The 13181-nt window shown below is 38.1% G+C and overlaps 1 long non-coding RNA gene across 2 annotated transcripts in view; it reads left to right on the forward strand.

Annotated features, from left to right (window-relative positions):
* Positions 1–270: 270 nt before the first annotated feature.
* Positions 271–13181, forward strand: part of LOC117802273 — an 83077-nt gene continuing 70166 nt past the window's right edge. For both annotated transcript variants that reach the window (XR_004625364.1, XR_004625363.1), the window contains exon 1: positions 271–666. This is a non-coding gene — a long non-coding RNA (uncharacterized LOC117802273). The remainder of the gene's footprint in view (positions 667–13181) is intronic.

Here is a 13181-nt window from a genome sequence, read left to right on the forward strand (position 1 = left end):
GAAGCTTTTTCTAGAAAGGGCTAGATAGTAAATAGTTTTGATTTTAAAGGCCATATGATCTCTTTTGCAATGACTCGGTTCTGCTATCATGGTGTGAAATCAGCCATAGACAGTTTGTAAGCGAATAAGCATCAAAGTGTTCCAATTAAACTTTATAAAAACAGACAACAGGGCAGATTTGGGCTGTGGGTTGTGATTTGCTCACACCTGTTCTAAGCAGTAGCTTTGTCACTGCTTATAATTTTTTAACCTCTTTTTCTCCACAGAGAGGATTCAGACCAACATAGAAGATTGGAGAGATGTTAATAATCATCAGAACTCAAGACAAGGCCTCCGATTTGGTGCTGTAGCTGAAAGAGCAGCTTTGGGGGAGAGTAAGTGATTGCCTTTCTCATCCTACAGGCCTTATTCAGAACAAATAAACAGCTGAGGTGAGAAATTAAACCAAGAAGACAAGGTGCCCTTCTCCTTGGATGAGTCTCAACCCCCCCCTCTTCAGTAGTTCCTGAGGAGTTGGCTGTACACGGACGGATTGTCTGTGAACCGAACAGAGACATGAGTCGAAATCCGGAGATAATGGAGTCAGTTTCTAGGATTGAGGCAGCGCGTGCTGAGTGGCTGGTGACTCACACTCTTCGTCTCACCTCCTCTTCCTGTGGCTTAAATGTAAGTCTTTTTCTGCTTGTTTTCACATGCGGAGAAAGAAAAAAAAAAAAAGCGGGGGTGGGGAGGGGTGGCTAAAATAAATAATTGAAGATGACCTTGGAAGAACAAAGGATAGAGTGGCAGAAATGGCACCAAAAAAAAAAAAAAAAAGATGAGGAAATAGAAAATGTGAGGCAAATCTGGCTCTAAGGAGAGATTCTGAATAAGTGGAATTATTTTGGGCACCACCATTTTTGCTTCCTTTGCTCTATCCCACTACTCCCAGCACCCATCATTAGTGCCACTTGATGGACCCCAAAACCATCTCCCTGCCTCGGGCAGGGCTTATACCTCCAGGCTTCTCTTCTCTTTCCCCTCCTTCCTCTCTTCAAAATTTTCAGATAATCTCAGATAGATTATAAAAGGAAGGGCAGTCATTTTTATATTAAATGTGGAATAATCGGTAGCCCCCCAATTAATCTGTAGCTTATGACATTCAGGAAGCGTCGCAAGATCATTTTAAGCAGAGAGGAATTCCACGGAATCCCTTCAGTGACGCCAAAGAAACCATGAGCGCTTGCTTTTGGGTCAGTACAGATACCCGCTGCCAACATCGGTTACAAAAACAAAACCCAAAGTGTGAAACTCTTGTAACTCAAGACTCATCAGCTTCTCTAGATTCTTAAGATCACCCTTCCTTTTAACATCCAAACATGGTGACCGGAGATGCCATCCCATCCAGGATGAAAATACCCTTGTTGTTCCTACAGATTTCAGGGGGATAGAAATCTTGATTGGCCTATTTACTGATTTCCTTTGTTCAACATCGTTTGGCGTACCAGGAGATTCCTTTTCTCTTTCTGACCCAATCTCCCCCATGGTGAACACCACCCTGATTTCTTCATTCCCTTGTGAATAATTTGTGGGAACAGTCTGGTGTATGGCAGAGTTTTTCTAAGGTTGGCAGTAATGGTGGGCAATTATAATACATTACCTTGTGGATGTCAATTTAAATTTAATATTAGATATTACAGTCATTTCTTTTTTTAAAGATTTGTTTATTTGAGAGAGAGAGAGAGAGAGTGTGTGTGTGTGTGTGTGTGTGTGTGTGTGTGTGTGCATGAGTGGGGAGAGTCTCAAGCAGACTCTATGTTGAGTGCAGAGCTCACCATGGGGCTTGATCTCACGATTCTTGAGATCATGACCTGAGCTGAAATCAAGAGTCGATGCTCAACTGACTGAGCCACGCAGGTCCCCTCAATAGTCATTTCTGATAATAGGAGGTGAGGTTTCTCAGGACCATTACCTTGGCACTACAGCTCTTCTTTCCTGGCTTCCTGGCTCATTCTCACATGCCTATTACTTCTTTTATTCCTGTGCCCTTGGTCCTCTCTTTCTATAATATTTTTTCACCTCCTATACAGAGAGATTTCATTCTTTATTTTTCAAACCTTCTTCTAAAGGTGGAGAGGGGCTTTCCCTTCACACATATACACAGAAAGATTATCGAAGTAATTCTTTAAATACAGAGCTTTCTCCCGAATACGAATTATGCCATCACCCTAGAGTGAAAAAAAAAAAAAGATGCAGTCAGTTTTTGTGTAATAATAGCAATTTTGATTATTGACTCTCTGATAACCTACCTTTTTATCACTTCTACTTTTTGAAATCTTCAGCATCTCAAAATCTTCAACAGTGGAACTGTTTTCTGCTCTCTCCTTCTTGAAGTTCTTACATATTTTGGTTTCCATGGCATCACACTTGCTTGGATTTTTGAAACTCATTGAGCATTTCTCTTCCATTTTATTTCTTGGCTTTTTTTTTTTTTTTCCTGGTCACCAAGCCCAATGATTATTGGTCAAAATAAAAGATGCAAGGGGTGCTTGGATGGCTCAGTTGGTTAAGCCTCCAGCTCTTGATTTCAGCTCACGTCATGATCTCAGGGCTGTGAGATGGAACCCCGCGTTGGGCTCCACACTCAGCAAGGAGTATGCTTGAGATTCTTTCTCTTCTTCTCCCTCTGCTCCTCCCCTTTTGCACTCTTGCTCTCCCCATCTCCAATAAATAAATAAATAAATAAAATCTTAAAAAAAAAATACAGTCTGTAGTCCCAGCATCAGGTAAGTTCATAGAAGTCAGAGAGGGTCCCAAAAGCCAACAGGCAAAATTATCGAACCCATTATTCATCTCTGACCATTCCCACATTTAATGAAAACGTACAACTAAGTGTGTATCCGGCTATTTGTTTCACTTTTCAAATGATAGGCTCTGTTAACACTTTTCATGCTTTACCTCCTTTTCACTTGTCTATTTGCCAGTGGTTATAAAGCATTCAGTAATTCAAGCTGGTAATACTGCATTATCATTGAAATATCTGTGCCCCTGTCTACATCAAAAACTAATTATGTACTGTATAGTGACTAACATAACATAATGAAATAAATAAGTAAGTACATTAAATTAAATTAGATTAAAAAAAAAAGAAATATCTCTGCCCCTCTCCCTGAGATTCAGATGACAACTGGGTCCTTGTCACATTTTCATTCCCAACATCCTCACTTCTGTCTTTTCCTTTCTATTTCAATTGCCAACACCCTGCTCCAGCCCTGTATTGTCTTAATCATCTCCAGTTAACCATGGAGACACAAAAGTCTTCTATTGTCCCAGTAGTGAACAAGAAGAACGGATCCTTGAAACTTAGTGAACACAGTGTGTTTCACTACAGAATTTCCATATCACACGAGCATGCTGTTACTTTTGATACAATTGAATCTGATAAGTGTTTTTAATGGAATAAAGCGAAATTTATCTGAATTCCTCTCCCAAGTAATTGGGCAGTTGAGAGTTGTGCCCTGGCTGGACTTCAGGAAGCTCAGTCTAGTGTGGAAATGGACAGGGAGGGCTGCTAGATATGGAATGAACTGAAAACAAAACAGGAATCTGAGTGCACACAAGCTATGGACTTGCTTTGTGTGGGAGAGGACTCCAGCAGGAGGGTGAGGTGGGAGATGGCCTGCTACTCAAAGTTACCGACAAGCCCATGTGCATAATGTTCTTTGGTGCTAAGGACCAGAAGTACGAGTCACTTGAAAGAAAATGGGGATGATTATAAGAGCACATGTGGCCTGAAACTGAAGTCAGAAACCCAACACATATGTGGCATCTTACTCTATTAATTCTATTAATCATTAATAAATACTTATGCCATTCACTGTTGTAGTCAATAAAGATGCAACAATAAATAAGACAGTCAAAGCTTCCTCTTCTCTCATGGAATTATGTTCTGGTGGGAGGAGGTAGATAATGAAACAGGAAATAACCTAATAACAGAAAAGGGGAGTACAAGGAAGGAATGAAACAGGCCGGTGGGGTAGAGAATGACTAGAAGGATCTTATTGTAGATTGGATGGTAAGGGGACAAGTACTATTTATGCTGAGTTCTGAATAATAAGCAGAAGGAGTCAACCATGCACAGGAGTTCATCCTAGATAGAAGGAATAGGAAGCACAACAGTCTGAGACAGGAACAAAAACAACACCAAAAACAAAATTAAAAATTCAGTATGATCAGAACATAGGGAGGACCATGAGAGTGGACAGAGATGAGATGTGAGAGATAGGCAAATGTCAGATGTTTGGAGGCTTTTGGCAGGAGAGCAGTGTGTGAGTTTAATTTAAATGGGAAACCTTTGATGGATTATGCGGAGAGGAGTGACACTCTAATTTTTTTAACTCCCTTCATGGCCCGTAGCATCACTCTGATAACAATTCTACTCCTCACTGCTCATCTTCTCTGCTTCCCTTTTCTTTGTGAATGGCAGTATTTTTCACTCAAAATTCCAGAGGAAGCCAAGTAATTGACTAGTAATTAATTACCCTTAATCGTGCTACCTCGTGAGTTGCTGGGTGAACCATGGATGGGCCACACTTGGGTCAATTTTCAAGTTTTGGTACTAGCAGTGGACATACCTGTTCAGAGGAAAACTTAGCTGCTTCTATGCATTGGGAGTTAAGGACAGGTGCATTTCAACCAGAATGGATAGAGTGTCAGGAAAGGGAGACTGATGTGTTTAATTCATACCTTCTTCTGCATGCTTGAAATTAAATAGCAAACTAATTAAAAGTAATTGAAGTAAAATGCATGTAATACTGTGTATTACATTATATAATTGCAATATTTTCTATATTATATTATTAATATGGTGTATATTTTACATGCATAAAATACTGTATCATATAAAATTATTTACTTTCTGGTCTACAGATTATATTTTCCTAGAAAACAGGGATAATGGTTTATGTTAAATCAGACCCAGTTTTCTTGGCCCTAGATGCATGTCTGGCAACATGGCTAAAAGAGATTAGCTCACGGTTTGTAGTCCTTGATGGAGACGTCTTTGTGCATCTTTTTGGCAGCTCTGCAGATAATCTGCCCATATACATCTGGTGTATTGCTGTGAAATGTTGCACTCATCGCATCTAAAACACCTGTTCCTTGTTACTTTCCTTGCTGAGAAATAAGTAGTTTACATTTTATCTTACCCACATACTTTTGATGTGTCTTAGAGATCCTGGATCAATCTACTCAGTCATAGGTTAATCTAACACCCATGGAATAAAAAGATGCACCTAGGATACCAAGCAAGATACTGACAAGGCCCAGAATAGAACCTGTGTATTTCATTTTCTATTTCAACAATTTTTATAATTGTGTCTGGAGATGCAAAGGTGAGTGGGGGGAAATAAAATAACGCAACATGTGGGAAAACTGAAATGTAGGAATTAACTTTGGTTGGAGAAAGGCAGCTGTGGAGATAATTAAGGGGAAATAGCACGTTGAGAAAAAGAGAAAATGGGATGGAAAATGAGTACAAGAAAAAGGAAATGTCCAATATGACCCATACAGCATTTTGAAGTCAATGTAATCCCTTTAAATCTTAAGAGAATTTTTTAATATGGTAATGTTTTAACTAGCTTGATTTCTTTGAAGGACTTTTGTCATGAAAGTGAGAAGTAATCAAGTATTTTCTTGATTGTGGTTCTCTAACTGATTTAAATGGAGTGTCTTGACTCATCTGATTGCCTGATATTTCCCAAAGGGGGTGGATGTGGAGTAAAGCAGGCTTATTGACCAGGAGAGCTATAACCCTTGAGTCAGCAATTGTCTGGGCCCTGTTGGATGATCAGAGTTCAGTAGGAGCCATCAGGATTCTCTTTCTTCTTATCTACTATGCTTTCAGCAATTCTTCCTATAGGGCTTTGCTTTGAGGACTAAAGAAACAGAATCCTTTGGGTGTTTACTCTCTACAAAAAATATTCTGTTGTTTCATAGATATGATATGCTGCTCTAGGCATGGATTGACAAACTTTTTCTATAAAGAGTCAGATAGTAAATATTTCCAAGATTTGCTAACCATACTTATTGTTGTGGGCCAATACACAGTTGCAACTACTCAACTTTACCAATGTAGTGTAAAAGATACAAAAAGGTTTGTGATACATAAAGAAATGAGTATAACTGTATTCCAACAAATCTTATTCACAAAACTAGTTTATGCACATTGGAAATTTTCAAGCTAGAAGTGCAAAAAGAAAATAGAATAAAGAAAACCGAAGAAAGCCTAAGGACTTATGTGATATAATCAACTGAATTAATATATGCATGATGGTAGTCTCAGAAAGAGAAGAGAGAGAAATGGGCAGATAGCTTATTTGAAGAAATAATGTCCCAAAACTTTTCAAGTTTGAGAAGAATAATAGACATACAAATTTAAGAAGCTCAATGAACCCTAGCTATGAAAAACTCAAAGAAATTCACATCAAGATTCACTATAATCAAACTGTCAAAAGTTACAGACAAAGAGAGAATCTTAAAAGCAGCAAGAGGAAAGTGGCTGATCATATATAAGGAGGCTTCTGTAAGATTATCACCAGGTGCCCCAGCAGAAACCTTGAAGGCCAGAAGAGGGTGGGGCGATATATTCAGTGTGCTGAAAGAAAAAAAAAAAAATGTCAACCAAGAGTACCATACCCTAAAAAACTGTCTTTCAAAAATGAAGGAGTAATTACGACTTCCCCAGTTTAAAAAAAAAAAAAAAAGAGGCTTCCTCAGATAAGCAAAAGCTACAGGAGTTCATCGCCACTAGATTTGCTCTATAATAAATGCTAAAAGGACTGAAAGGACACTAGATAACAAGAAGCCATATGAAAACATAAAGGTGTCTAGTAAAGGTAAATATATGGACAGATAGAGGGTCCTCTAGAATTACAATGTTGATGTGTAAGTCACTTTAGTGTATAAAATTCAAAAGACAAAGTGTGAAAATATAAATCTATGTTAATAGAGAAACAATATAAATCAATGTAATTTGAGGGGGCAGAGATGTAAAGGAGCGTTTGTGATTAAAGTTATTATCAGTTTAAAGTAGATTGTTATAACCTTATAACATTTTATGTGATACTTTTAGGAAAATACACAAGGAAAATGCCTACAGAAGGTGCACAGAAAGAAATCAGAAGGGAATCAAAGCACGTCACTATTAAAAAAAAAATCAGGGGCGCCTGGGTGGCACAGCGGTTAAGCGTCTGCCTTCGGCTCAGGGCGTGATCCCGCGTCATGGGATCGAGCCCCACATCAGGCTCCTCCGCTGTGAGCCTGCTTCTTCCTCTCCCACTCCCCTGCTGTGTTCCCTCTCTCGCTGGCTGTCTCTATCTCTGTCGAATAAATAAATAAAATCTTTAAAAAAAAATAAAAAAAAATCAAAGAAACACAAAGGAAGGCAGTGACAGAGGGAAAGAAGGACAAGATAGCTGCAAGAAGAAGACAGCAAAATGACAAAAGTTCTTCCCTATCAGTAATTGCTTTAAATGTAAATGGATTAAGTTCCCCAATCCAAAGACATAGATTAGCTGAATGAATTTAAAAACAAAACAAACAAACAAAAAACAAAATCTCACTGTATGGCGTCTACAGGAGGCATACTTTAGATGTAAAGATACACACAGACTGAAAGTGAAAGAATAGAAAAAGCTATTCCAAGCAAATGGAAACCAAAAGGGAGCAGAGCCACCATACTAATATCAGACACAACAGAAAGAGAAGGTCTCTCTCTCTCCCTCTCTCTCTGTATATATATATACTACTTTCCATAACATCAAAAAGAATAAATACTTAGGAACAAACTTAATCAGGGAGGCAAAAGACTTGTATCCTGAAAACTCTAAAATGTTGCTGGAAGAAGTTAAAAACAGAAATAAATGGAAAGACATCCTTTGTTCATGGTTGGAAGACTTAATACTGTTAAAATGCCCATATTACTAAAAGTGACCTACAGATTCAACGCAATCCCTATCAAAATCCTGATGGCAGTTTGTTTTTTTCAGAAATAGAACAAAAATCCTAAAATTTATATAGAATCTCAAGGGACATGAATAGCTAAACTAATCTTGAAAAGAAGAACTGAATTAAAGCCTAACACTTACTGACTTCAAGACGTATTACAAAACTGCAGTATCGAAACAGAATGGAACTGATATACAGATATATAGACCAATGGAACCACACAAATCCCAGAAATAAGCCCTTACATATATGGTCAAATGATCTTCAACAAGGGTGCCAAGACCACTGAGTGGGGAAAGTATAGTCTTCAACAAATGGTGTTGGGAAAACTGTATTCCTGCATGCAAAAGAATGAAATTAGACCTTACCTTCTACTATATACAAAAGTAACTAAAAATGGATATAAAGACCTAAAATATAAAACTCACAGAAGAAAATATGGGAGAAAATCCTTATGACACTGCCTTTGGCAATAAATTCTTGGCTATGATGTCAAAAGCATGGGCGAAAAGCAAAATAGACAAATGGGTCTACATCAATCTTAAAAACTTCTATGTACCAAAGGAAACAATCAACAGAATGAAAAGGCAATCTACAGAGTGGAGAAAATATTTGCAAGTCATATATCTAATAAGGGGTTAAAATCGAGAATATATAAAAAACTACAGTTCAACAACAACAATAATATAATGGGAAGTCTTGAATAGACATTTCTCCAAAGAAAAAATGCAAATGGCTAATAAGCATGTGAAAAGGTGCTCAACATCACTAATCATCAGAGAAATACAAATCAAAACGGTGGTAAGATATCACATCAGACCCGTTAGGATGGCCATGATAGAAAAACAAAATAAACAAAACAAACAAAGAATGAAAATAACCAGTGCTGGTGAGGATGAGGAGAAGTGGAACCCTTGTGCACTGGTGGTGGGATTGTAAAATAGTACAGTCATTATGGACAACAATATGGAGGTTTCTCAAAAAATGAACAATTAAACTACCATATGATCCAGCAATTTTATTTCTGGGTATGTATCTAAGGGAATTGAAAGCAGAGTCTGAAAGAGGTATTGATACACTCACATTCACTGGAGCATTATTCACAATAGCCAAGAGGGAGATGCGACCCAAATGTCCATGGCTGGATGGATAAAAAAATATATGGTATGTACATACAATGGCATATCGTTCGGCCTTAAAAAAGGAAATTTTGTCACATGTTACAACATGGATGAATCTTAAGATCACTGTGTTAAGTGAAATAAGCCAGTTATAAAAAGATAAATACTGTATGGCTCTACTCTTATGAAGTATCTAAGTTAGTCAAATTCATAGCAGTAGAAAGTGGAATAATTACCAAGGACTAGGGGAACACAAAATGGGAGTTGGTGTTCAATGAATATAGAGTTTTGGCTTTTCTTTTTCTTTTTTTTTCTCCCTTGAGAGAGAGAGCTCACTTGTGGGGGGAGAGGGGCAAAAGGAGAGAGAATCTCAACCAGACTCCCTGCTGAGCATGGAGCCTGACATGGGGCTCAATCTTACAACCCTGAGATCATGACCTGAGTCAAAATCAAAAGTCGGTCACTTAACTGACTGAACCACCTAGGTTCCCATAGAGTTTTGGTTTTTCAAGGTGAAAAAATTCTAGAGACCTGTCGCATAACAATGTGAATATACTTAACACTACTAAACCATGCACTTAAGAATTTAAGAAGGTTAGGGCTCCTGGGTGGCTCAGTCATTAAACATCTGCCTTCGGCTCAGGTCATGATCCCAGTGTTCTGGGATCAAGCCCAGCATAAGGCTCCCTGCTCACCGGGAAGCCTGCTTCTCCCTCTCATACTCCCCCTGTTTGTGTTCCATCTCTCGGTGGCTGTCTCTCTCTCTCTGTCAAATAAATAAATAAAATCTTTAAAAAAAAATTAAGAAGGTAAATTTTATGTGCCTTTTTAAAAAATGTCTTCATTCTACCTTCTTTCTTGTAGTATATTTTATTTTGTTTTTAAAAATAGGCTGCATACCCAACCTGGGGCCCAAACTCATGATCCCCCCTGCTCTACCATGTGCCTTTTTATTTTATTATTATTTTTTTTAATGACAAAGCAGGTCATGGCCTAGATTTGGCCCTAAGACCATAGTTTGCCAATTCTTGCAGAAGAGCAAGCATTTCTGAAAGAGAAGGGAAAATGAAAATGGAGTGCTTTCTGTGTTTCCCAGGAACCCTGAAACAAGGCATTGTCTTATAAAATATCTTAAGTTGTGTTAGGGTTAAAAATGGGGCATTTGGCTAAATGTTCTGTATTCTTGGAGGAATATTCTGGGCAGAAAGTCCTTTGGACCTGGGGATTGGAGGAGGTAATGACTTGTTGTTGATAGTGGAGTAAATAGGGAGAAAATGATTAAATATGGTTTATGTTTGCTAAATCCCTATAGTGTGAAGGGCCTACATGACTTTCAAGAATGGAAACAAATCATAATTTTAAAAAATGTATGCAATTGGATTTTCTGTCTTGGGATGAGGTTGGTGATAGATTCCCACATACTCTGTTTAACAGGACTTTCTTCCAATTTTTCCTAATGAAAGTGATTCTTAAAAAATGTTGGGTTCCATAAGAGATATGTTGATGTCTATAATTTTGGGGGGGGGCTATGGTTCAATCCCTTGTACTTTTTATTTGTCTAAGTTGGATCGTAAAATCATTGGCAGGGAGACCAGGTCTTTTGCTCACTCAGGAACAGAACTATACAGATATAGTACGCTGTATGTCATAGTTACCACAAACATGGCATTGAACATAGCAATCCGAGGGAGGAGTTGAAAGTATGGGATAAATAATATTTAAAACAGGCCTCTAAAGATACTCATTTTAAAATGGGATTCAACTGGACTGTCAGAGATGCTGCGTCCCATTCTCAGGGGACCTCAAATAATGCGAAAGTGATACATTTCTTCTTTCTACCTTTTCTGCAGTTACTTTTGATTGCCTTGGAGAAGTGTTACTATGTATATACATATATGTGTGTATATATACAAAATAATGAATAGTACTTATTTGCCCAGTGGCAAAAATATTCCTATTAATTTGTAACTTCTAACTGCAGATTTCTCCTGGCTGTCAGGTCAAATTTCTCTGGAAATTTAGGGGAGAAAAATTTACTTTGGTAATTTAAAACCCCAGCTTCCTCTCGTTTTCCCCAAATGCAGCACTTGATACATCCTGCTCCACAGAGAGGGCTCTGTTACCCATCAGATTTCTTCTTTACAGAGAAAGGACCCCTTTAGGATCAAAAAGTCACAGGCTTCACCCCATCAAAGTTCTGTGATTATGGGAAGCTAGGTGTTTGCACATATTAAAATGGTCAGTATTTTCATAAATGAATACATGCAAATTGCACTGCCATAAATATTATTTTAAGGATCTTATGTACCACCGCAAATATTCCTTGAGAGGACCTTCCTAGAAATGGAATTTTTTGGATAAGATCTTTTTATGCATATTGCCAGCTTCCTCAGAATGACTGAACCTTTAGATTCTCAACCTCAGTGTAGGGATGTGGCTGCTTCCCAGAAAATGTTCCCTCTACTTCTACCATAACAATGAATTCAGACTAGTCAGTTTGGGAACAATGGTAGCGTTCTCTGGTGAAGCCACACATTCAGTGCTTTAAGATGAGGAAGCAGGGGACAACTTATGAAATGGTACCCCAGTGGGCCTCAAAATCTTCTGCTTTAACAGATCGGTCCGCCGAATCAGAGAGGTGATTTATTAAATGTGCCTTTTCATGAAGGAAGCAACTTGGAGAGGTAGAGAGCATAGCTTTAACAAAAACAATTCAATGAACACTGTTGTCTTACAAAATTCCATGGAACGTATTTCATGACTTTTGTAGATACCCGTCAATATTTTTTGTGCATTGCACTGCCAGGAACTGTGCTAGGAGCTTGGAGTAGAGGCAAGAATGGAACACTTACTTTGACTTAGGAGTTCACAGCCTCTTGGGGTAAAGCATGTGAATGGTAGCTGATGATGTTCAGGGACCTGGCCACGCAGTCCTTGCCCCAGGCTCTTGCTTGCACATATGACTGGTGGAAATGAGCTCTGTCCTCTTGTGAGCACAGAGAAAAAGGGAAACATCACGTGACTTATTACTGCTTACCTCTCTCCCATGGCCAGCTATTGGAATAAATGACCATAATCATTTATCATTTAAGCATTTTTTTCTCTTTAAAACTGGTACATATGGACATCTATGTCAATTTGAGTCTAAACTATCAAATATTTCTACAGATCTATGAAAAAAAACAGCACCAAATAGCAGAACGAGTGTGATCACAAAATACTGCATAAGAGCAAAGAACGAGGAGAATTTTGTCTTTAGCCAAAAGACCCATTTGCCTCTTGCTACTCACATCATCTCTTTGAAAATCAGTACCATATTTTTTAGGGGCTTTAATCCATGATTACTGATTTTGGAATGTCAATAAAAGCTAGATTTAAAGCAAAAGGAATAATTTCCCCAATCCCATAGTGATTTAGAATATGCGGGCTAAAACAGAACATTTTCAGGTAGCTCTGGCTCTTTCAGGGGTTTCTTTTCCTTAGCGTCTCTGCCCTGAACACGTCTTGTTGGAATGGCATGCTAATTAGAATGTTTACAACATGGTGCTAAAGTGATAAAACAGAACTCGAAATTACCGTTATGCCTTGATAACATCTGTGTTAAAATATGTATGCATGTGAGAAAAACTGGAAGGGAATAACCCTAAGGTAAAATTATTTATTATGTTAGAGGCAGGAAATTGACGTGATTTATTTTTCACCTTTAAAACTTCTTTAATATTGCATCCAGACTGCCTCTACCATTTTGAAAGCTTTGTGATCATAATGTCAACAACAAACACCTTATCTGAGAGAGGATCGAAGTGATCACCATGCCCTGCCAAGGTTGTGCCCTGACTTTGAAATTCCACTGGTCAGTGAAATCATAAAGAAAAATGTGAGCAGCTGACACTGGGTGCCTGGCTTGTATATTTCAAGTAAGAAAAGAAATGTATCCACCACACCCAGTCACAGTCTTTTGCAAAAAGAAAGTCCACTTCAACACCAGAAACCTATACTTTTTTTTTAATGTTTTTTTATTATATTATGTTAGTCACCATACAGTACATCCCTAGTTTCCGATGTAAAGTTCGA

This window comes from Ailuropoda melanoleuca, chromosome 5 (genome assembly GCF_002007445.2).
Source record: "Ailuropoda melanoleuca isolate Jingjing chromosome 5, ASM200744v2, whole genome shotgun sequence".
Lineage (NCBI taxonomy): Eukaryota > Metazoa > Chordata > Mammalia > Carnivora > Ursidae > Ailuropoda > Ailuropoda melanoleuca.